Consider the following 24,158-nt stretch of genomic DNA (forward strand, 5'->3'; position numbering starts at 1 on the left):
ACACTCTCTCCTGAATTTCCAGCTCCTGCGTATCCAGACATTCCAGATCCACCTTTGCAAGATTCCAGACTCTACTGCTAGGCCAAAGCATAACTGACCCTATCCAAGCAGGGCCAATTATCCAGAAAACCACACAAAAATCCCAATAGCAAATGGGAAAATCTGTGGTACCCTTGGGGAGCATCCTATGACCAGACTAGCCTATTTTCTCACTACCTGCAGGCCCTCTGTACCCTTGCCATCCAGTGACCAGACTTGCCCAGCTGCTTGATGTTAGGAGTGTCCGCCACTATCCTGTGACCAGAGCTTTTGAGCCCAGAACCGGTTGACTGTCCAAATCCCCAAACTCAAGTGCGGATTGTGAGTATTTACCCATCCCATAGCCACACATAGCCTACCCCATCTTGATACTTTGTCTTTGCTCCACTTTTTAAGTAATTCTATCCATACCCTGATTCCTTGTTAAAACTGTTCGAATTCTCTGTGCATCTTGTCATTGATCTCCAAGCGTTAGCGCCACTTTTCTATTCATTTCTGTCTTGCATAGATCATAAGTCTTTAGTCATATTTGGAATAATCAAATTAATTCCCACATAAAGTTGAACGCGGGGTGAAAAGGTTGACGTTGTGAATCAATCTTGGAACGTACCGTGCCATATAGTCTAGATAATTTAGTTTAATTAAAACTTGCCTTTCCTTTTTAAAACTGATTTTCTCTTCTTAACTGCTTTATTTTACCTAAACTGAATCTCATTCCACCTTGAAAATCTCATGCAATTCTTCAGCTACAGTCACTCTTTCATTTCCATAGTGTCCTTGTGAGGTGCATCTATCACCCAGCTTAAAAACCGCATTCCGATTCTGTGTATTTCACCCGTTTTTCTTAAAAAACGTTTTTTGACATTTAAAACTGAAAAAGAGAAAATTGCAACTTTCAACGTGTGAATGTGGCTGCACTGTGTTTTCATTTCAAGTTGCTATTTGAACTGTATGCCTTTTGTGATACCTTACCTTATAGTTGCTAATGATATAACATCTGGGATGGCCTGGGATTGGCCCTGGCCCACTACATCTGGGCCAATGAGGAGGCCGGCAGGCTTGGCCGGCCCTCCTCACAAGGCCCACTCCCGGCCCTGTAATCTCTCTTGCTGCCTTCTCCCCTCACTTCTTCCATCTACGACGACCGGAGCTGCGACTTGGATGCCTCCCCACTTCCATCCTGAGGCCCTGCAATGCACACGGTGCATTTTCGGAACTGCAGGTAAGCCCCCCTGGGCTTATTGTATCGGCGCATGATCGCACCACAGCATACTCACAGCATTCTGCTAATTTCACTCTGTGACTTTGCCATCAGCCACATGTACTTTCTTTGCTAAATTCGCAGATGCTGGCATGCTTTGTGTGTTGTTGTGTGTTTTTGCCTCACTGGGTTCTCGAGGCACGGCCATTCCAAGATGGCGTTTTCTTTTCTTTCTTTGTTTGGCACCGGAGTGCCTTCCATCCTGCTGCTGGTGGCCTGGGATTGGCCCTGGCCCACTACATCTGGGCCAATGAGGAGGCCGGCAGGCTTGGCCGGCCCTCCTCACAAGGCCCACTCCTAAGGCCCTGTCTACCGCTGTCCACCGCGGTACGCCGGATCGCCGGCCCCATGTGAGTGTTTGTCCACCCCCCGTGAGTATCTGTGTGCCCCCCCTGCCCCCTTTGAGTATCTGTGTGCCCCCCTGCCCCCCCTGCCCCCCGTGAGTATCTGTGTGCCCCCCTCCTGCCCCCCGTGAGTATATGTGTGCCCCCCTGCCTCCCCTGCCCCCCGTGAGTATCTGTGTGCCCCCCTCCTGCCCCCCGTGAGTATCTGTGTGCCCCCCTCCTGCCCCCCGTGAGTATCTGTGTGCCCCCCTGCCTCCCCTGCCCCCCGTGAGTATCTGTGTGCCCCCCCCTGCCCCCCATGAGTATCTGTGTTCCCCCCTGCCTCCCCTGCCCCCCGTGAGTATCTGTGTGCCCCCCCTGCCCCCCATGAGTATCTGTGCCCCCCCTGCCCCCCATGAGTATCTGTGTGCCCCCCTGCCCCCGTGAGTATCTGTGTGCCCCCCCTGCCCCCGTGAGTATCTGTGTGCCCTCCTGCCCCCCTGCCCCCCGTGAGTATCTGTGTGCCCCCCTGCCCCCCGTGAGTATCTGTGTGCCCCCTCCTGCCCCCCGTGAGTATCTGTGTGCCCCCCCTGTCCCCCCTGCCCCCCGTGAGTATCTGTGTGCCCCCCTGCCCCCCCTGTCCCCGTGAGTATCTGTGTGCCCCCCCTGCCCCCCGTGAGTATTTGTGTCCCCCCTGCCCCCCCTGCCCCCCGTGTGTATCTGAGTGCCCCCCTGCCCCCCCGTGAGTATCTGTGTGCCCCCTGCCCCCCCTGCCCCCCGTGAGTATCTGTGTGCCCCCCCTGCCCCCATGACATTCTGTGTGCCCCCCTTCCCCCCCTGCCCCCCGTGATTATCTGTGTGCCGCCCTGCCCCCCCTGCCCCCTGTGAGTATCTGTGTGCCCCCCCTGCCCCCCGTGAGTATCTGTGTGCCCCCCTGCCCCCCGTGAGTATCTGTGTGCCCCCCCTGCCCCCCGTGAGTATCTGTGTGCCCCCCTGCCCCCCCTGCCCCCCGTGAGTATCTGTGTGCCCCCTCCTGCCCCCCGTGAGTATCTGTGTGCCCCCCCCTGTCCCCCCTGCCCCCGTGAATATCTGTGTGCCCCCCTGCCCCCCCTGTCCCCGTGAGTATCTGTGTGCCCCCCTGCCCCCGTGAGTATTTGTGTCCCCCCTGCCCCCCGTGTGTATCTGAGTGCCCCCCTGCACCCCCCGTGAGTATCTGTGTGCCCCCTGCCCCCCCTGCCCCCCGTGAGTATCTGTGTGCCCCCCCTGCCCCCCGTGACTTTCTGTGTGCCCCCCTGCCCCCCATGAGTATCTGTGTGCCCCCCTGCCCCCCGTGAGTATCTGTGTGTCCCCTGCCCCCGTGAGTATCTGTGTGCCCCCCCTGCCCCCGTGAGTATTTGTGTCCCCCCTGCCCCCCATGAGTATCTGTGTGCCCCCCCTGCCCCGCCTGCCCCCGTGTGTATCTGAGTGCTCCCCTGCCCCCCGTGAGTATCTGTGTGCCCCCCTGCCCCACCTGCCCCCCATGTGTATCTGTGTGCCCCCCTGCCCCCCGTGAGTATCTGTGTGCCCCCCCTGCCCCCCTGCCCCCCGTGAGTATCTGTGTGCCCCCGTGACTTTCTGTGTGCCCCCCTGTCCCCCCTGCCCCCCGTGAGTATCTGTGTGCTCCCCCTGCCCCCTGTGAGTATCTGTGTGCCCCCCCTGCCCCCCCTGCCCCCCATGAGTATCTGTGTGCCCTCACCCTGCTTGCCCCCCTCTTGCTCTGCGCTCCACCCCCCATCCTCTTCAACTTCCCTCCTACTGCCCCCTCCTTTTCTCCCCCCTCTTAGACTTCCCCCTCCTAGCACTTACTCCTATCATCTGTTCTGTGACTCTTGATAGCAGCTTGTCTGTCTCCCCCCCTTTTGTTCTCCCCCTCCCCCCTCCCCTACTTTTCAATTTGTCACTGACTTTTTGCTCAGTAGCGTGTCTTGTTCTCCTTCCCCCCTCCGTCCACTTGCCCCCCCCCTCCCACCCCGCCTCTTGTTACCACCTGCACTGCGTGAATTGTCGTCAGACTTAGTAATGTTACTGCTTGCTCTGTTTCCTTCCTTTCCATCACCTCTTGCTTTACTTGTTCTATGCACTTGCACTATCAGAAATGTCGACAGGCCTGTTATGAAAGTTATTTTCACATTCTGTATTGTTTCAAGGACTTTTGCTGAATGTAACTGTATTTTTCCTATGTCCCCTCCCTCCTTGAAGCGCTTTGAAACACATTGTGTATAGGCGCTATATAAATAAACTGTCATATCATATCCCTGAGACTGGATCAAACATATGTACATCAATATTTAAACACACATATAATTAATTATTTGTCAAAATCTGAGTGTCATTTTAGGCCATTGCTGCTTCTTTCTATCCACAGAATTCGATTAATTATGGGTTGAGGGAACATTTCAGGGGGAAGCCTTAACTCGGGTGCTATCTATCCTAATTGAAAAAGTGCTCCTATTCATTTGTGCTTTGGATATGTTCTTGTAGAAGGTTACCCAAGTGTATTTCAGTGGTTTTCATTGTAATTATCGCCCCATTGGTGATTGCTGCCCAATATAAAAATGGTGTGATTTTCTTTGAATTTAAAATAAATAAATACTGTGTTACCACCCACCGGCCTGGTTCATGGTCCATTGTGGCCCAGGGTATTTGTAAAAGGGGGTGTGAGACGGGTTGGGTATCGGCTCAATTCGAATTCGCAGAAAACAAAGAAAAAGCATTCTTATTGCACGCTACATCTAAGGCTAAGTGCGAAGGTCCTGGCCTGGTGTGTGATGCCCGATTGGAATCCTTTACAGATTGGGGGCTCGTGCCGGGGATTGGGTTTGAGTATTCACCCGTGACAGCTTAACACAGCAGGCTAACCTTCAAGGTAGTGATACTTTGCGTGGTTCTAACACTGTGTAATGCTGTAGAAGCGCCTCCCCAAAACAAAAATCCTAATTACCAGACCTGTGTATAAGATTAAAGATAAATCAACCCTAAAAATAGACAAAAAGCAATAGAATACAGATTACCCTTACATAAATAAATTAATAAAGAAAGGACACTTTCCAAAATGGCCACAGTAGAGATCAATATAGCTAGGGAGCATCTTCTGCACATGCTATTTTTCAGAGGGGAATGGGCACAGCAAGATGAAAAAGTCTGGCTAGAAGAAATGATGCAACAGGTCACCGCCATGGACATGGACATGTGGCAGGACGGTGGCCTATTACATCAAGCTTTGAGTAAGTTATACATGACTTTGAAAATTAAAGAGGAGCAGATTAAAATTGTCAGAATCACGGCCTACATATATCTCCATTTGGGAGTGATGCGGGAAAAGTAGGAAGAAAATGCAACTCTTGCGCAAAAGCAATCTGAACTCATAACTAAAATTCAGACTGCGCTAAAACTAGTGGAACAAAATTTGCAAAAGAGCCAAGATTCTGAGGTCCAGGTTGAGAATTACATTAAACAGTTAAAAGAGGACTTGGCTCTACAACAGCAAAGCAATGCAGATCACGAGGCCCAATTAGATGTATTGAAAGAGGAGTGTAGGGAAAAGGTTGACTGAGTCAACAATTAACATATAACAGGGCCTGCTCAGGACAAATAACCATGCTGCAAGATCAGATAAAAAAATTGGAAGAGGAAAATAATAAATTAATTATGAGAGAACTCCACTCTCAATCAGAATTGGATGAAGAGTGCCAGAAATTAGGCACCATAACACAACAAAGGGATGACCTGGTTGAACAAAGGGGTGCTCTGTATCAGGAGAAAGAGGCCCTATACCAGGAAATGTGCAGTTTAAAAACCAATCTGGAGAAAAGGGAGTCAGACATTCAGGTACTGACTGGCATAAAAGAAGAATGTGATAAATTAATGGGACATAGGAGACAAATAGAACTCGAGTTAGAGCAGGCCATAGAGGCTCTAAATGTGCAGAAAAATTAGGTTTACCTCCTGCAACAGAAATTAGTCTCATTGTTCCCAAACCATACAGGCAGTGCAGAGAGACAATGAGGCCCTCTGTAAGGATAAAGAGGGGCTCCACCAGCAGGTGGTAGCTCAAGAGTGGGTCATAGAGGCCAGTAAAGCCCTGATAGCTTAGCAAAAGGCTCAGAGCTTTGCCTATTATCAAGAGGTAGGGGCTGAAAAGGAAAAACTAGCCAGATTGGAGAAAGAGGGTGCTAGATTTAATCCGAACTGGAGGGACCCCGAACAGGTAGAGAGGGACAGGGCAACCCCTGACAATAGTATGATGACCTCTATACTAAGGGACTCAAACCCCTTTAATACTGTGTACACTGCTGACTTCATGTCTACTGGTTCACATGAGCCAGAAACCATGAGGCCGGCAGAATTAAATAGGCCGAGCATAATGGAGCTGACAGGTCAGCACCCCCCAGAAAGTGATGGATGGGCGTCCCTGTACAGATACCAAAATATGAAGGCTGATATCTCTGATAAGGAAGTCTCCTAAGAGGAGAAAGTCAGGGAATTAGATCTGCAGAAATACTACCTCCAAAGGGACCAGTTGGTTCAATTTGTAGAAAGACAGAATGAAATGAGGCCCAAAAAGAGCATCCTGAAGACCTCCAGCCAATCAGGGCAGTGGGGGGGGGGTCCTCTGCCAACCCTGGAAGCAGGGAGGAGTCAGAAGACTACTCTCCTGTTCGCCACAGGGGAGAAGAAACTAGGCCCCACCATTCTGCGAGCCCCTCCCAAGCTCACAGAATCAGGGAGCGCCTAGAAGATCAGGAGGGGTCCTCGAACAGTAGCGCCTCTGAGTCTGAGGGCGAGTGGACTCAGGTCATGCGGCCAGAGAAAGCAAATAAACCAAAGAGAGGTATGGTGAAAGACCACATTAGGCAGATCAAGGCCATTAGGAATTTCAAAACCCCGTACTACAAAAACGCAAAGTATTCTGTTTGGGAGCATTAATATGTGCTTTACACACAGACACTTCCATCCAAATCCATCTCTCTTTGGACGGTCAACTGTCTCCAAGCATTCCCAAGGCACGTGGATTAAAACAAGGTTGCCTTCTAACCTTGGCTGTCTTCAATTACTTTATTCAGGATGTTAAATTTGGCTCCGAAAACATCATCTCAGACTCTCCTAAATGTAGTAATCACCCCATTAAAGTGTTAATGTACGCAGATGATTTGGTTCTAATTTCCAAAACCCATTCTGGCTTACAAAATCTTTTGAATGCCTTTTATAACTATATTCAACATAATGAATTAAAGGTAAATACTACTAAAACCCAAATTTTCTTGTTTTCCCCAAGGAAATTTAGACCGTTGACTCATTTGTGTACCATCAATCATATCCCTTTGACTGTAGTCCCTCACTACACTTACCTTGGGATGATCGTCGAGGGCAAATTACACGCAACAGGTCATGTCATGCGCCTGAGTATCAAACTGTCCACAGCCATTTCGCAGGCCTCTATTATACTGTTCAAGTGTGGCAAATTCTCTGTAAATCCAGTATTAAACTTCTGGAATATGAAAGTAATGCCCACTTTATTATATGGACTAGAAACTACTCATGAAGACCTCTCCTCCCTATTTGTGCAATGGGAAGCCAAATTTTGGATGCACGCATTACATTTACCTCAATGTACTCCCTGTACCTGGATCAGATATGAGTTGGATTTAGTCTCGCTACAAGCTCTTTATAACTGCCGAGTCAGTGCCCTTTTGAGGAAATGCCTACTCTCGACCAACAATAATTCAATTTTGAAGTTGTTATGCAGCTATATGTTTTCTGTTACACACGCTTTCATACATATTTGGCTGACAAAGGCATACTGCATCTTAGCCAATGCGGAGGTATAAATTGATACTTTACTCACAAACCCAGACAAGGCAAAATCTAAAGTTTATCAAGCAGATTGGATCCTTACAAGAGACCTTTGTTTACAGTACAAAGATGGTGATGGACTTAGGTTTCCACCAAAAAGAATTAGAACTTTAGCACCTTACTTGATGCTTTCACCATCTCCAAAATATTGTCTTGGGATCCTCCGACTGAGGTTTAACCTATGGATCACTAGGGACATACAAGCAAGACGTAAGCTTTTACCATCGAATAGAAATTTCTGTCGATTCTGTATGACCCGTGACCTCCGCGAAACCTTAGTTCACTTGGTTACTGAATGTGTGACACTTTGTGGAAAAAGAGAAACACACTTCTCAAGATACTGTAAATATTTAGGTAACTTGGATCCTCAAGACTGTTGGCCCATTATTTTAAACTCGTCCTGCACACCATTACAAATTGCCACTGTTCATTTTTTGAATTGTTTGAATCTTGAACTTGTGCTTTGTTAGATCTACTATCTTAAAAATTGACTTCTATGAATGATATGTAAATATGTTATGCTTTCTATATTATGTTTTTAATATGATGAATTGTTTTTTTTCTTTTCTTTTTTTGTTTTTTCTTCTCTCTTTCTTTTCTTATTGGTGATATTATATGAATGAATTGTGTTATATTTTACAGGTTGATTAAATTCAGCCATACAAATAAAAAAATAAAAAAAGTTTGGGAGCGTTTTGAACTCTATGAACAAATGATGGATACTTCTCACCTTAAAGACAGCCAGAACTGCATAGAGTATGTTAAATAGACTTTCTCTTCAGAGTACTCCAGCTTCTTTGCTGGACTGGAAGACCAGATCCATTCAAAATGGTTCACCTACAGGCCGGCCATTTAGAAACACTTTTCCGCCCATAGAAACCCCCAAGAGGCTCACAAAGCGGCCTATAATCTGCAATGCAGAGAAGACCAGGCCACAAGAGAATTTGTGCAGGAGCTAAAATGCGCCTACGCACAAACCTCCAGGAAGGTATGCATGGATAGCAGGGAGTTTATTACTACCAACTTTCATGCGCCCCGAAAATATATCATGACCCAGCTGTTGAGGGATTTCCATGATAAAAGATCTCTGGACTGGGTAATAGAGCAGGCTACTTGCATTTATGAAGTCCATAAACCTGCAGAAAATAAAAATCAGACCAAAAACCCCAAACCAGTCAACACCCCTGCTGCTGCTAAGGTGGCGGCGGTGAAGGTTGCCCCATTTTAGACCTAGAAATGGGGGGGCCTAAAAATGTACCTACCCAAAACCGGCAAAATCGGTGGCCAAGAAGGCCTTCTGACCAATCAGAAACAGGGGCCAGTCAGGGAGGTAATCCCACCAATGGGACCCCTAATTCTCCTGATTATGTAAGTCCCAGATACAAGGGCAACCAACCTATCTTGGGGTACGTATGACTCCCCCGGCACAAGGGGGGTTCCCGCCAGGTAAGTACTCCCTCAGGAAACCTCCCTCCTAACTTCCCTCAGGAGGGCAGTAATCTCCCAAATCCTGGGTTAAGTTTATTTCCCCAGTATCCTCAAAATCCCAACCTGCAGGGCAACCCTCCTTTCTTTCCCTGGTTTCAGGAGCCCAGACAACCCAATCCAGGAGAAGGGAGGCCAAGGGTGGAGGGTTACCAAAATCCCCAGTACCCAGGGCACCCAGGCAGAAGGGATAGTTACCGTTCCTGTCAACCCCCTAGATACGAACAAAGACCCCCGTGCCAGCGGAACGAGTGTCCCAACCGGAGCGCCAGGTCCAGAGCCTCACACAGGATCTGGGTCGCATGTTGAGGGCTCAGCAGAACTCTCAGATTAACATTGTGGCTCAGAACCCCGCAAACCCAGGGTCTGGCAACCCAGAACAATGATGGGGAGAGAACCCTGACAATTAACTGGTTCCCGAGGAGGAGGCACAGGGGGTAAGGGGGAGTAAAGCCCTAGAGGAAGCTTCCTTCCTCACCCAGGAAAAGCCCCTGGACACCCATAACCGGAACTAAAACCTCCTGCCCCTAAAAATCTGCAACTCAGGGAACAGAGGGTGGGTAGGAGAAATAAAGACCTCAAAAAGGCCCTTTTTGGGGAGGAGGTTAGTGTACTCCAATTTGAAGGCGAAGAATCCTTAGAGGATTCTGGGAAAACAATCTTCTCCTTCAGGGACGGAGGAATTCCTCCCAAAGAACAATGGGTCCCAAGAGATCCGAATGAAGACTGGGTGGGTGTGGGGACTGATTCATAGTCACCCATCCCCGAAACCCCGAGGGCTCCTCCCCACAAACTGGTCCTAGTGACTGCCTCCAGGTGTGTACTAGGGAATGACATCCTGTGCAGGCTGTCCCTCCTAATAGACTGTGTGAACAATAAAATGAAAACAGAGTTTCAATCATGTTAGTTTAAAAGGCACATGCCCAATGGTCGAACAAAAATCGGATCATATTGAGTTTAATTTCCAGAATAATCAAATACCTGATGTGACAGTAATTGCTGTAGGACAACAAACTGGTGATGGAAACTCCTCTCCATGCCTGAAAATCAGGAAATACTTTGAAATTTTATACTGATTCACAATTTGAAAATCCCAACCCTATAGTCAAAAGTGAAGAGAAACCAGCTCAAAGTTTAGCTGACATTCAGAAAATTATAAAACAGTTGTTCCTTCCTATTCAGCTAAATAAGGGGAAGGAGTCTGTACTCACCCGAGTGTGTGTGAACAACGGAACGAGCTTCATCAGCAAAGCCACATTCAGACAGCTCACAAAAGATCCAGCCCTTCCCACATTTAAATTGATCAATAAGTAGGAAATGAGCCTGGAAACTCCCAATTCCAAACATCTCCTGCCTAGCAGGTCTATGCTCAAAATTTCAATAGGTAACAAAAGCATAGAACATAATTGTTGGATCGTGCGAGATGTCCCTGCTGCAATCTATTTAGACAGTGACATTCTCAATCTGTTTGCAATTAATTTGGTCCTGATAAATGACAAAGCCTGGTCCCGACTAGGGGGCAATCCCATGGGCTTTGATGATACAGAAAAAGCATTTCGGTCAGCCCAATTGCTACCGTATGCGGTTGAAGTTCAAATTGGAGAGGAGGTCACCCTCCCAGGACGGACACGACTATTCCCACTTGAATTAAAAATTAAAAGAGGACAGAAAATGCAAAATCGTGACGCATATCTACACCTCAATGCCCATCTCCAACAGCAGGGGTTGGGATAAAACCCAACCAACACCATAAGTCAATATAGAACACAACACCATTCCAATATTGATGCATAACAGCGACCTAAGGAGTATCACTCTGGGAGCATGCACCATTATTGGAATGGCAGTTGATGACCGACATTTTTCCTTGGATTTAGGAAATGAACTGATAGGACCAATCCCCAATGACTGTTTTGACAATGATGGTGACAATGACGTACCACCAGACAGGAGCTTCACCAGGCAAGGGGGGAATTTCCTGGTGTCCTCTTCCTGCCCTTGCGGGGAGCAAGAGGTGACTTGTGACATCAGGCAGGATGAGGTGATATCCCGGGTTGACAATAACTGCCTCTCCTACCTGAAACCCTCTATCCAGGTCAATACTCTAACCAGAGACCTCTCCACCCAGCTGGAGGAGGCCGCTGAGATGGAAAAACCAGAAGTCTTTCCAGGCTTCAGGCAAATGGTTGAAGAGCGGATCAACCTAGCTGATGCCTGTGAGACTCTGGAGCAAAAGCAAAAGTTGAAACAGGTGTTCTTAGATTTTCAAGATCTCTTTGCTGTGGACTTGTACGACTGTGGTTGCACCGAGATCCATACTACAACAATTCCTTACGACCCTGGAATGACATCCATGGAGTCCCTGACAGAAATCATCAAAAACCTTGAGTGCCATGGGATAATTCGTCCAGTCCACAGCACCTTTAATAATCCGGTGCTGGGGATTTTAAAACCAAATGGCCAATGGGGACTCTGTGCAGACCTTAAGGAGCTAAATAAACGGGTCCACATGTCCTGATGGCATCTCCCCTACATTGACCAAGGACTGGCCCAGATCCAGGGGTCAAAGGTATACACTGCCATTGACCTAACAAATGGGTACTGGACCGTGCCTGTCAGTAGGGAGGACCAATACAAGCTGGCCTTTACCTTCCGGGTGCAGCAGTACACGTGGACCTGGACTCCCTTCGGGGACATAAACTCCGGCAACAAATTCAACATCTTCCTACACAAGGCCCTGCCCGACTTCGGTGAAAGGGGTAACCTGGCCTATGTGGATGATGTCTTGATAAAAAGCTCAACTGTGGAGGAACACATAGCAGAAATCTGTTAAGTTCTGGCCCAGTTGAGGGTTGCTTCCAAAAGGCACAGTGGTGCAGGACCCGTGTCAACTTCTTGGGACATGAAATAACTCCCGAGGGTCTCTGTCCCCAGGAGAAGAAAGTGGAAGCACTCCTAAAACTGAAAGAGTCCACGACTCTGCATGAGCTAAGAAGCCCCCTTAGACTGACTAATTACAGTAGGAAGTTCATTGAGGATTACGCAGAGATCACAAGACCCCTGATCAAGTGGGAGTGGGCTCCAGAACAAGCCGAGGCAGTAAAGCAACTCAAAATAAGTCTCTCACAAGCGCCTTGTCTAGCTAACCCTGTCAATAACAAGGAGTTCTTCTTGGAGACAGGGTTCTCGAATACATGCTTGGCAGCAGTATGATATCAAAAGCATGACAAGGTCAATAAAGTCATCTCCTATGCAAGTAAAACTTTATCCTCTGTTGAGGAAAATTCAGCGATTGTGAGAAGGCACTCCTGGCAACGGTGTGGGCATTGAAAAATTACTGCCCGTTCATCCAGGGGGAACCCATCATAGTGGAGATTCCACACCAGCCTTTGCAATACCTCCAAATTGACAGAATCCCGGCCGGAAATGTGAGTAATTTCAGAATTACTTCCTGGATCCTGTTAATGCAAGGCTTTCCTATGGAGGTCAGATATGGCCAAAACAAGAAGAGTCACCTCACACAAGGTCTGGCTCACTTGCTTTATTGTGCCAGAGAAAACTGTCTCGAGGACGAAAGTCTTAAAACCCAAGACGACATGGAGGCGTACATGAATTCTCCGCACAAAATCTATGAAGAAGACAAGTGCCAGGAAATGCCCACAGTTCCTGTGGACGGGTGCTCCTACCATGTTGACAAGAACGGGGAAAAGGAACTGGTGGCCGGTGTTGGGAATGCCTGGGTGAATGATGCCCCGGAACCCTCTGCTGGGTAAAAAATCGGTCCCTGTAGTAGTCAGGTGGCAGAGTTGATGGCAGTTCATCAGGCCATCCTCACTGCTGTCCAACACCAACTCCACGAACTAGTCATAATCACTGATTCAGATTATGTCCGGAATGGGTTCGTGGAGCACCTGGTAAATTGGAATAACAGAGGCATGCTATGGGCTAATAACAAACCGCTTAAACATGACAAGCTAATATAAAATATTGATGATCTGGTCACTTCTAATGGGATGACCATCTATTGGAAGAATATCAAGGGTAATTCCAGAATAGAGGGATGAGCCAAAACTGGAAATGACCTAGCTGATCAGCTGGCCAAAACCAGAGCCATCCAGGGGGATCTCCTCCAGATCGAGTCCCTGTTGGGGGAAATCCATGTCACTGCTGTCACTAGATCCCGGACAAATGCTCACAATGAACTCTCAACTGCCCAGTGGAGTAAGGAGACCCCAGATGCTAATTTAATCACGGCACAAAAAGGGGATCCAATTATTGGGACATTTTATCGCCACATTGAACTTTCCTCTGACGGAAACCGATTACATTGGGAAAGAAGACCTTAGGGTGTTGATGAAGTGTCCAAAGATGTTCCGAATCCAAGACGGTTTGTTGGTAAGGAGATCCATCTCTGGCGTGACCAGTGGCTGGTACCTACCTCATTCCGGAGCCTGATGCTAAGTCACGCCCATGACGCGGCCACAGCTGGTCATCGGGGGTTTCACACTACTCTAGAAATCTTGCGGGAGCTTGCATACTGGCCACACATGGGGCAGGACCTTGACCAATATTTGAAGGGGTGTGTTGTGTGTGCACGATTTCAGCCATCTTCACTCACACACCGAGCTCCCCTCCAGAAGAGGGGAATGACACTGCCTTGGTCAGATTTACAAGTAGATTTCGTCGATTCGCTCTTTTAGGGGGAACAAGTACATGTTAACAGTAACATGCTTGTTTACCAAATGGGTCTCATCCCCAAATTGCAAGGCAGAAACAGCAGCTGGCCTGATGATCAACCACAAGTTCTTGCATTTTGGCCTACCCCAAAGGATTGAGTCAGACCGAGGTAGTCACTTCACCAGTGAAGTGATGACAAAGATGTGAGAGATACTTGGGGTTAAAAGGAAACTTCACATTGCATACCACAGTCCTCTAGTGGGGGAGTTGAGAGGTACGATAAAACTATTGTGAGCATTCTAAAAAAGTTTGTGGCAGATTCTGGGCCAAGTTGGGACATCCGATTACCGCTTGTCCTGATGGCCATCAGATCTACTCCATCTTCTGCAACCAAGATGTCTCCATTTGAGCTAATGACTAGACGAAGGATGGTGCTACCTCAGCATCTGCTCTACAGAACACAAGAGCAGACACTAATAAAACACCTTCAACATGCTTTTGCGTATGTTCAGCGGAATCTAGAAACATTTGCAGAGGGGATGAAGACTTAATATGACTTAAAAACCACCAAAACGGAATACCAAGTAGGAGACAGGGTCTACTTGTACAATTTCCAAAGGAACAAGACCAAGGAGCAGAAATCTTTACAGAGCTGGCGCAGTCCTTTTGAAATTATCGACAAAATTTCACCTGTCACCTATAGAATCCTCATCCCCAAAGGTAAGTTGACAGACGAGAAATGGGTCCATATCAATCAGCTAAAGAGGTGTCACCCCAGGCACACTTTGTAGCTAATTGAGGAGCCAAGAGAAAATCAAATAGAGGAGACAACTGGAGAGTGAGAACAAGAAAAAGAAGAACCAGAATGGAACAGATAGGTGTATAGGTATAATTATTTAACAGGGAGTATTTTTCTTCATTGTCAATACGAGAGGGATCCCCAAAAATTCAAGTAACACCAATAATTATCTGTGTCTTGTGAAGGATTAGGTGTTGTTGTTGTCTCCATCCTGTAATAATCGCAATGCATGTGTGTCCCACTGCTGTCAACCTTCCGGGAAGGCAGTCAGTGGGAAAATGTTGTAACCGGTTCTGATTTATACACTAGATCTGTACTATTTCCAGATCAAGGAGGACGTCCCTGGGGAACTGGAAAGGAAAGGCAGGAGGAAAAGCTGGGGGGTGTCGGTCCACTCCACAAAGAAAGATTGAAAGAAAATCTAGGGGTGTCGCTCCACACCACAATGAAACACCTAAGGGAAAGCTGTGGGTGTCGCTCCACACTCCAATGAGAGACAACAGGAGGATCGTGGTGTACCGCTCTCTGATGGAAGAAGGACCCCACCTCAAGAACCTCACTTTGCCCTACTGATGAATCCCACGTCGCCCTACTCTCCCTCAACAAGAAGTTTCAGAAGAGTCGGAGGTGGGGGATTTGTGGGATACATTGACCCACTTATCAGAATTCCCATCCATAACCAAGCTGAACTTCAGAAGTTAACAGCAAAATGGCTGTGCTGGCTCCTTTGCACACCACTGCCTCACATCAAAACTGCATTTTGCAGCTACACAAGGATGGCTGCACTGTTTTGCCAAGCACCTCTTGGGCAGGATGGAACAAGGGGGCACACTGAGAAAGCCTGCCAGTGTGTTTCTTACATGCATCCAAGAAGAAAATGGAAAAGCAGCACTGCTTTGCTGCTAGCTCAACATTTAATCAGGAAAAAGGGAAATATTTTACAATTAAAATGATGGCTCTTTTCATCTGTTCTATTACTCTGCATTTATCAGTGAGGCCCTGCCATGCCCAGCCATATTCAGATTGTGCTCCAGAAGAAGAGAGCCTTATTCCTGAATGGCAGGCTGTGTCAGACCAAGTCTGGGAAATCAACAGAAGCTTTACTTTCAACCACACAGGAAAACGCTTCACTTTTGGGCTACAAAATGTAAAAAATCACTACTTCGAAAGAAACCCTAGCTCTAAGGGCATATGTCAATTTCAGTGGACCTGTGTCTTAAACAGATTGCTGTATAAGTGAAACTGACTAGGGCTGCAAAACAATGTTGTGAAGTCAGAAGGAAGAGAAAACCTTTTGAAATGGTCCGCCCAATGTGTTAAAATGCGCTTTTGCAAATAAGGAAACATATCTGTTTTAAAAGTGTAATGTTGAAACAAGGCCCTGTCTTGGCCTAGCAATGCAAATAGGGTTTTGCTGGGAAATATATATGGGGGGTTTTATTTCAACAGGCTTGCTGCTAATTTAAAATAAAATAAAATAAAATAAAGAAATAAATGTTTTTGGTTGTACTGGGAAACCAGCCCAAATGGTTTCTGCCCTGGCCCAAGGGACATTTGGGTGCTGATAACAGCAGTGCCCTAGCCCCAAGAGAAGCCACAAGGGAGATATGGGACACCTACCTGTTAACTGGACCAAGAGAAAGAAATATCACACGCTTGTCAGACTTCTGTCGGGGCTTCAGCTTGAGACAATAGATTCTAGGACACCTATATGTTAATTGGGAAAGTGACAATAAAACTTCAATCAAACTTGGAAACCTCCATGGCCACCCTGGGCTGAACTGACATTTGGTGGTAACCTGGAAATATGGGCCTAGTTGAAGAACAAAGGACAGCCCCATTTGGCTGAAAAGACTATTTTATTAATAAACTTTTAAGACACTTTTCTCTGCAACAGGACTTCACAGGAATATAAAAAGTTAACAGATTAAATGTAATGTTTGTGGCTTTTAATCAAGACGTGGTAGCCTTCACTGGCATATTGTGGACAGAAATGGCAGAGAATTGGATATTCTGAGGAAAGTGTATATGATGGCATTTTGAAATTCAATACTTACATGCCTTATGATAATATATACACATGTATAAAGTTTAGAATTTTAGGTATGGCATTTCTCACTGAAAAGGACGAAAATTATTAGACGGACGAAACAAAGTCCTAGAAACATGAGAATTGGACTGCCATGCCCTGCGTGAAATATGTAATCTTCCTATGTAATTTGTTAAAGTGCACGTCTGTACAAATGTGTAATTTATGTTAAGATTGATTTTTGGCAAAACGGACTGTGGGAAGGCTTTGCACGTCATAAAAACACAACCCCATAAACTGAGTCCTCTCCTAGAGGAGGCAACTAACATTGGCTGCACTATCCAGTTCTTGGTGGTAGGTCTAGCTCAGTTCTGCCCAACAATAAAGTCAGTGATGTCACCCTCTTTTATTTAAAGGGTGGGAGCTCACAGGGAGAGGACACTCTCTCCTGAATTTCCAGCGCCTGCGTATCCAGACATTCCAGATCCACCTTTGCAATATTCCAGACTCTACTGCTAGGCCAAAGCATAACTGACCCTATTCAAGCAGGTCAAATTATCCAGAAAACCCCACAAAAATCCCAATAGCAAAGGGGAAATGCTGTGGTACCCTTGGAGAGCATCCTGTGGCCAGACCGGCCTTTTTCTCACTACCTGCATGCCCACTGTACCCTTGCCATCCACGGACCAGACTTGCCCAGCGGCTTGCTGTTAGGAGTGTACGCTGCTATCCTGTGACCAGAGCTTTTGAGCCCAGAACCGGTTGACTGTCCAACTCCCCAAACTCAAGTGCGGATTGTATTTCCCCATCCCATAGCCACACATAGTCTACCCATCTTGATACTTTGTCTTTGTTCCACTTTTTAAGTAATCCTCTCCATACCCTGATTCCTTGTTAAAACTGTTAGAATTCTGTGTGCATCTTGTCATTGATGTACAAGCGTTAGTGCCACTTTTCTATTCATGTCTGTCTTGCATAGATCATAATTCCTTAGTCATATTTGGAATAATCAAATGAATTCCCACATAAAGTTGAACGCGGTGTGAAAAGATTGACGTCGTGAATCAATCTTGGAACATACCGTGTCTTTCTTTAATCATATAGTCTAGATGATTTAGTTTAAGTAAAACTTGCCTGTCCTTTTTCAAACCGATTTTCTCTTCTTAACTGCTTTATTTTACCCAAAATGAACCTCATTCCACCTTGAAAATCTCATTCAATTCTTCAGCTATCGTCACTCTTTCACTTCCATAGTGTCCTTGTGAGGTGAATCTATCACGCAGTCTAAAAACCGCATTCCGATTCTGTGCATTTCACAAGTTTTTCTTAAAAAACTTTTTTTGACATTTAAAACTGAAAAAGAGAAAATTGCAACTTTTCAACATGTGAATGTGGCTGCACTGTGTTTTCATTTCAAGTTGCTTTTTGAAATGTATGCCCTTTGTGATACCTTACCTTATAGTTGCTAGTGATATAACATCCCTGAGACTGTGATCAAACACATGTACATCATTATTTAAACACACACATGATTAATTATTTGTCAAAATCCAAGTGTCATTTTAGGCCATTGCAAAGGGTTTTTGCCTCTTATTTTGTGAGGGAATGTCGGATTTTGATTCTATTTGCGGTCTCATATTCCTGACTCCTTGCTGCTTCTTTCTATCCAGGATTCAAAGTGATCCTATTCATTTGTGCTTTGGGTATGTTCTTGTAGAAGGTTACCCAAGTGTATTTCAGTGGTTTTGATTGTAATTAACGCCACATTGGTGATTGCTGCCCAATATAAAAATTGTGTGATTTTCTTTGAATTTAAAATAAATCAATATTGTGTTACCACCCACCAGCCTGGTTCATGATCCTTTGTGACCCAGGGTATTTGTAAAATGGGGTGTGAGACGGGTTGGGTATCAACTCAATTCGGGTTCACAGAAAATAAAGAAAAAGCATTACTATTGCGCGCTACATCTAAGGCTAAGGGCGAAGGTCCTGGTCCGGTGTGTGACGCCCGATTGGAATCCTTCACAGGTTAGGGGTCTGTTTCTCTAATGGGAAATAGGTGCTTCATTGTGAATAGGCTAGTTCCCTTTAGACGAGAGGACCTTTCTGCTTCTCCAGGTTTGAGGGCCATCTCTCTAATGTGAAATAGATGCTTCATTGCTTATAGGGTAGTTCCCATTCAACAAGAGGAACTTTCTGCTACTCCAGGTTGGAGGTCTGTTTCTCTAATGGAAAATCAACCCTTCATTGTGAATAGGCTAGTTACCATTCTACGAGAGGACTTTTCTGCTTCTCCAGTTTGGAGGTTGTTTTCTCTCATGGGAAATAGATGCTTCATTGTGAATAGGCTAGTTCCCATTAGAAGAGAACACCTTTCTGCTTCTCCAATTTGGAGGTCCATTTCTCTAATGGGAAATGGAGGCTTCATTGTGAATAGGCTAATTCCCTTTAGGCAAGAGGACTTTTCTGCTTCTCCAGGTTGGAGGGCTGTTTCTCTAATGGGAAATAGATGCTTCATTGGGAGTACGCTTGTTCCCATTAGACGAGAGGACCTTTCTGCTTCTCCCGGTTGGGTGGCCGGTTCTCTAATGAGAAATAGATGCTTCATTGTGAATAGGGTAGTTCCCATAAGACGAGAGGAGCTTTGCATCTGTTTGGGTTAAGAGTCAGTTTCTTCAATGGGAAATAGATGCTTCATTGTGAATAGGTTAGTTCCCATTAGACGAGAGGGCCTTGCTGCTTCTCCAGGTTGGAGGGCCGTTTCTCTAAAGGGAAATAGATGCTTAATTGTGAATAGCGTAGTTCCCATTAGACAAGAGGACCTTTCTGCTTCTCCAGGTTGGAGGGCTGTTTCTCTAATGGGAAATAGATGCTTCATTGGGAGTACGCTTGTTCCCATTAGATGAGAGGACCTTTCTGCTTCTCCAGGTTGGGTGGCCGGTTCTCTAATGAGAAATAGTTGCTTCATTGTGAATAGGGTAGTTCCCATTAGACGAGAGGACCTTTGCACCTGTTTGGGTTAAGAGTCAGTTTCTTCAATGGGAAATAGATGCAGCATTGTGAATAGGTTAATTCCCATTAGATGAGAAGGCCTTTCTGTTTCTCCAGGTTGGAGGGCCGTTTTTTCTAATGGGAAATAAATGCTTCATTGTGAATAGGCTAGTTCCAATTAGGGGAGAGGACCTTTGCATCTCCTTGGGTTAGGGGACTGTTTCTCTAAGCAGAAATTGATGCTTCATTCTGAAGACAAGAGGACTTTTCTGCTTCTCCAGGTTTTAGGTCTGTTTCTCTAATGGGAAATAGATGCTTCATTGTGAGTAGGCTAGATCCAATTCGACGAGAGGACCTTTCTGCTTCTCCAGGTTGGGTTGGAGGGCTGTTTCTCTGATGGGAAATAGATGCATCATTGTGAATAGGTTAGTTCCCATTAGATGAGAAGGCCTTTCTGTTTCTCCAGGTTGGAGGGCTGCTTTTTCCAATGGGAAATAGATGCTTCATTGTGAATAGGCTAGTTCCCATTAGACGAGAGGACCTTTGCGTCTCCTTGGGTTAGGGCACCGTTTCTCTAAGGGGAAATAGATATTTCATTCTGAAGACAAGAGGACTTTTCTGCTTCTCCAGGTTTTTGGGTCTGTTTCTCTAATGGGAAATAGCTGCTTCATTGTGAATAGGCTAGTTCCCATTAGACGAGAGGACCTTTCTGCTTCTCCAGGTTGGAGGTCTGTTTCTCTAATCGGAAATAGATGCTTCATTGTGAATAGCCTAGTCCTCATTAGAGGAGAGGACCTTTGCATCTCCTTGGGTTAGGGGTCAGTTTCTTTAATGGGAAATAGATGCTTCATTGTGAGTAGGCTCATTCCCATTAGATAAGAGGACCTTTCTGCTTCTCCAAGTTGGAGGGCCGTTTCTCTAATGGGAAATAGATGCTTCATTGTGAGTTGGCTAGTGCCCATTAGACGAGAGGACCTTTCTGCTTCTCCAGGTTGAACGGCCGTCTCTCTAGTGGGAAATTGTTGCTATATTGCCAATAGGCTATTTCCTATTGTACACGAGGACTTTTCTGCTTCTCCAGGTTGGAGGTCTGTTTCTCTAATGACAAATAGATGATTACTTGTGAATAGGCTAGTTCCCATTAGACGAGAGGACCTTTCTGCTTGTCCAGGTTGGAGGGAGTTTCTCTAAACGGAAATAGATGCTTCATTGTGAATAGGCTAGTTCCCATTAGACGAGAGGACCTTTCCGCTTCTCCAGGTTGGAGGGCCATCTCTCTAATGTGAAATAGATGCTACATTGCCAATAGGCTAGTTCCCATTAAACAAGAGGAACTTTCTGCTACTCTAGGTTGGAGGTCTGTTTCTCTAATGGGAAATAGACGCTTCATTGTGAAACGGCTAGTTCCCATTAGACGAAGTGACCTTTCTGCTTCTCCAGGTTTGAGGTCTGTTTCTCTAATGGAAACTAGAGCCTTCATTGTGAATAGGCTAGTTCCCATTGTACGAGAGAACTTTTCTGCTTCTCCAGGTTGGAGGTCCGTTTCTCTAATGGGAAATAGATGCTTAATTGTGAATAGGCTAGTTCCCATTAGACAAGATGACCTTTGCGTCTGCTTGGGTTAGGGGTCCGTTCCTCTAATGGGAAATAGATGCTTCATTGTGAATAGGCTAGTTCCCATTAGATGAGAGGACCTTTCTGCTTCTCCAGGTTGGAGGGCCATCTCTCTAATGTGAAATAGATGCTTCATTGCTAGTAGGCTAGTTCGCATTAAACAAGAGGAACTTTCTGCTACTCCAGGTTGGAGGTCTGTTTCTCTAATGGAAAATCGACCCTTCATTGTGAATAGGCTAGTTCCCATTGTACGAGAGGACTTTTCTGCTGCTCCAGGTTGGAGGTCCGTTTCTCTAATGGGAAATAGGTGCTTCATTGTGAATAGGATAGTTCCCATTAGACGAGATAACCTTTCTGATTCTCCAGGTTGGAGGGCTGTTTCTCTAATGGGAAATAGATGCTTCATTGGGAGTACGCTTGTTCCCATGAGACGAGAGGACGTTTATGCTTCTCCAGGTTGGAGGTCTGTTTCTCTAAATGGGAAACAGATGCTTCATTGTGAATAGGCTAGTTCTCATTAGAAGAGAGGACCTTTGTGTCTCCTTGGGTTAGGGGTCATGTTCTCTAATGGGAAATAGCTGCTTCATTGTGAATAGGCTAGTTCCCATTAGACGAGAGGACCTTTAAGCTTCTCCAGGTTGGAGGTCTGTTTCTCGAATGGGACATAGATGCTTCATTGTGAGTTGTCTAGTGCCCATTAGATGAGAGGACCTTTCTGCTTCTCCAGGTTGGAGGTCCATTTCTCTAATGGGAAAAAGATGCTTTATTGTGAATAGGCTAGTTCCCATTAGACAAGAGGACCTTTCTGCTTCTCCAGGTTGGAGGGCCATATCTCTAATGGGAAATAGATGCTTCATTGCAATAGGCTAGTTCCCATTAGACGAGAGGACCTTTGCGCGTATTCAGGTTGGAGGGCGTTTCTCTAATGGGAAATAGATGCTTCATTGTGAATAGGCTAGTTTCCATTAGACGAGAGGACCTTTCTGCTTCTCCAGGTTGGAGGGCCGTCTCTCTAATGTGAAATAGATGCTACATTGCTAATAGGCTAGTTCCAATTAAACAAGAGGAACTTTCTGCTTCTCCAGGTTGGAGGGTGTTTCTCTAATGGGAACTAGATGCTTGATTTTGAATAGGCTAGTTCCCAATAGACGAGAGGACCTTTGCGTCTGATTGGGTTAGGGGTCTGTTTCTCTAGTGGGAAATTGATGCTTCAGTGTGAATAGGCTAGTTCCCATTAGACAAGAGGACCGTTCTGTTTCTCCAGGTTGGTGGGCCATCTCTGTAATGTGAAATAGATGCTTCATTTGTAATAGGATAGTTCCCATTAAACGAGAGGAACTTACTGCTACTCCAGGTTGGAGGTCTGTTTCTCTAATGGAAAATCAATGCTTCATTGTGAATAGGCCAGTTCCCATTGTACGAGAGGACTTTTCTGCTCTCCAGGTTGGAGGTACGTTTCTCTAATGGGAAATAGATGCTTCATTGTGAATAGGCTAGTTCCCATTAGACGAGATGACCTTTCTGCTTCTCCAGGTCGGAAGTCTGTTTCTCTAATGGGAAACAGATGCTTCTTTGTGAATAGGCTAGTTCCCATTAGACGAGAACACCTTTCTGCTTCTCCAGTTTGGAGGTCCATTTCTCTAATGGGAAATAGATGCTTCATTTTGAATAGGCTAATTCCCTTTAGACAAGAGGACTTTTCTGCTTCTCCAGGTTGGAGGGCTGTTTCTCTAATGGGAAATAGATGCTTCATTGGGAGTACGCTTGTTCCCATTAGACGAGAGGACCTTTCTGCTTCTCCAGGTTGGGTGGCCGGTTCTCTACTGAGAAATAGATGCTTCATTGTGAATAAGGTAGTTCCCATTAGACGAGAGGACCTTTGCATCTGTTTGGGTTAAGAATCAGTTTCTTCAATGGGAAATAGATGCTTCATTGTGAATAGATTAGTTCCCATTAGACAAGAGGGCCTTTCTGCTTCTCCTGGTTGGAGGGCCGTTTCTCTAATGGGAAATAGATGCTTCATTGTGAATAGCCTAGTTCCCATTAGAGGAGAGGACCTTTTCATCTCCTTGGGTTAGCGGTCAGTTTCTTTAATGGGAAATAGATGCTTCATTGTGAGTATGCTCATTCTCATTAGACAAGAGGACCTTTCTGCTTCTCCAGGTTGGAGAGCCGTTTCTCTAATTGAAAATAGAGCCTTCATTGTGAATAGACTAGTTCCTATTGTACGCAAGGACTTTTCTGCTTCTCCAGGTTGGAGGTCTGTTTCTCTAATGGGAAATAGATGATTAATTGTGAATAGGCTAGTTACCATTAGACGAGAGGACCTTTCTGCTTATCCAGGTTGAAGGGCATTTCTCTAATGGGAAATATATGCTTCATTTTGAATAGGCTAGTTCCCATTAGACAAGACGACCTTTCTGCTTCTCCAGGTCGGAGGGCCGTCTCTCTAATGTTAAATAGATGCTACATTGCTAATGGGCTAGTTCCCATTAAACAAGAGGAACTTTCTGCTACTCCAGGTTGCAGGTCTGTTTCTCCAATGGAAAATAGACACTTCATTGTGAATAGGCTAGTTCCCATTAGACGAGATGACCTTTCTGCTTCTCCAGGTTGGAGGTCTGTTTCTCTAATGGAAAATAGAGCCTTCTTTGTGAATAGGCTAGTTCCCATTGTACGAGAGGGCTTTTTTGCTTCTCCAGGTTGGAGGTCCGTTTCTCTAATGGGAAATAGATGCTTAATTGTGAATAGGCTAGTTCCCATTAGACGAGAGGACCTTTGCGTCTGCTTGGGTTAGTGGTCCGTTTCTCTAATGGGAAATAGATGCTTCATTGTGAATAGGCTAGTTCCGATTAGACGAGAGGACCTTCCTACTTCTCCAGGTTGGAGGGCCATCTCCCTGATGTGAAAAAGATGCTTCATTGCTAATAGGCTAGTTCCCATTAAACAAGAGGAACTTTCTGCTACTCCAGGTTGGAGGTCTGTTTCTCTAATGGAAAATCGACACTTCATTGTGAATAGGCTAGTTACCCTTGTACGAAAGGACCT

Source organism: Ambystoma mexicanum, chromosome 7p (genome assembly GCF_040938575.1).
Source record: "Ambystoma mexicanum isolate Mex_15411 chromosome 7p, UKY_AmexF1_1, whole genome shotgun sequence".
NCBI classification, from domain to species: Eukaryota; Metazoa; Chordata; class Amphibia; order Caudata; family Ambystomatidae; genus Ambystoma; species Ambystoma mexicanum.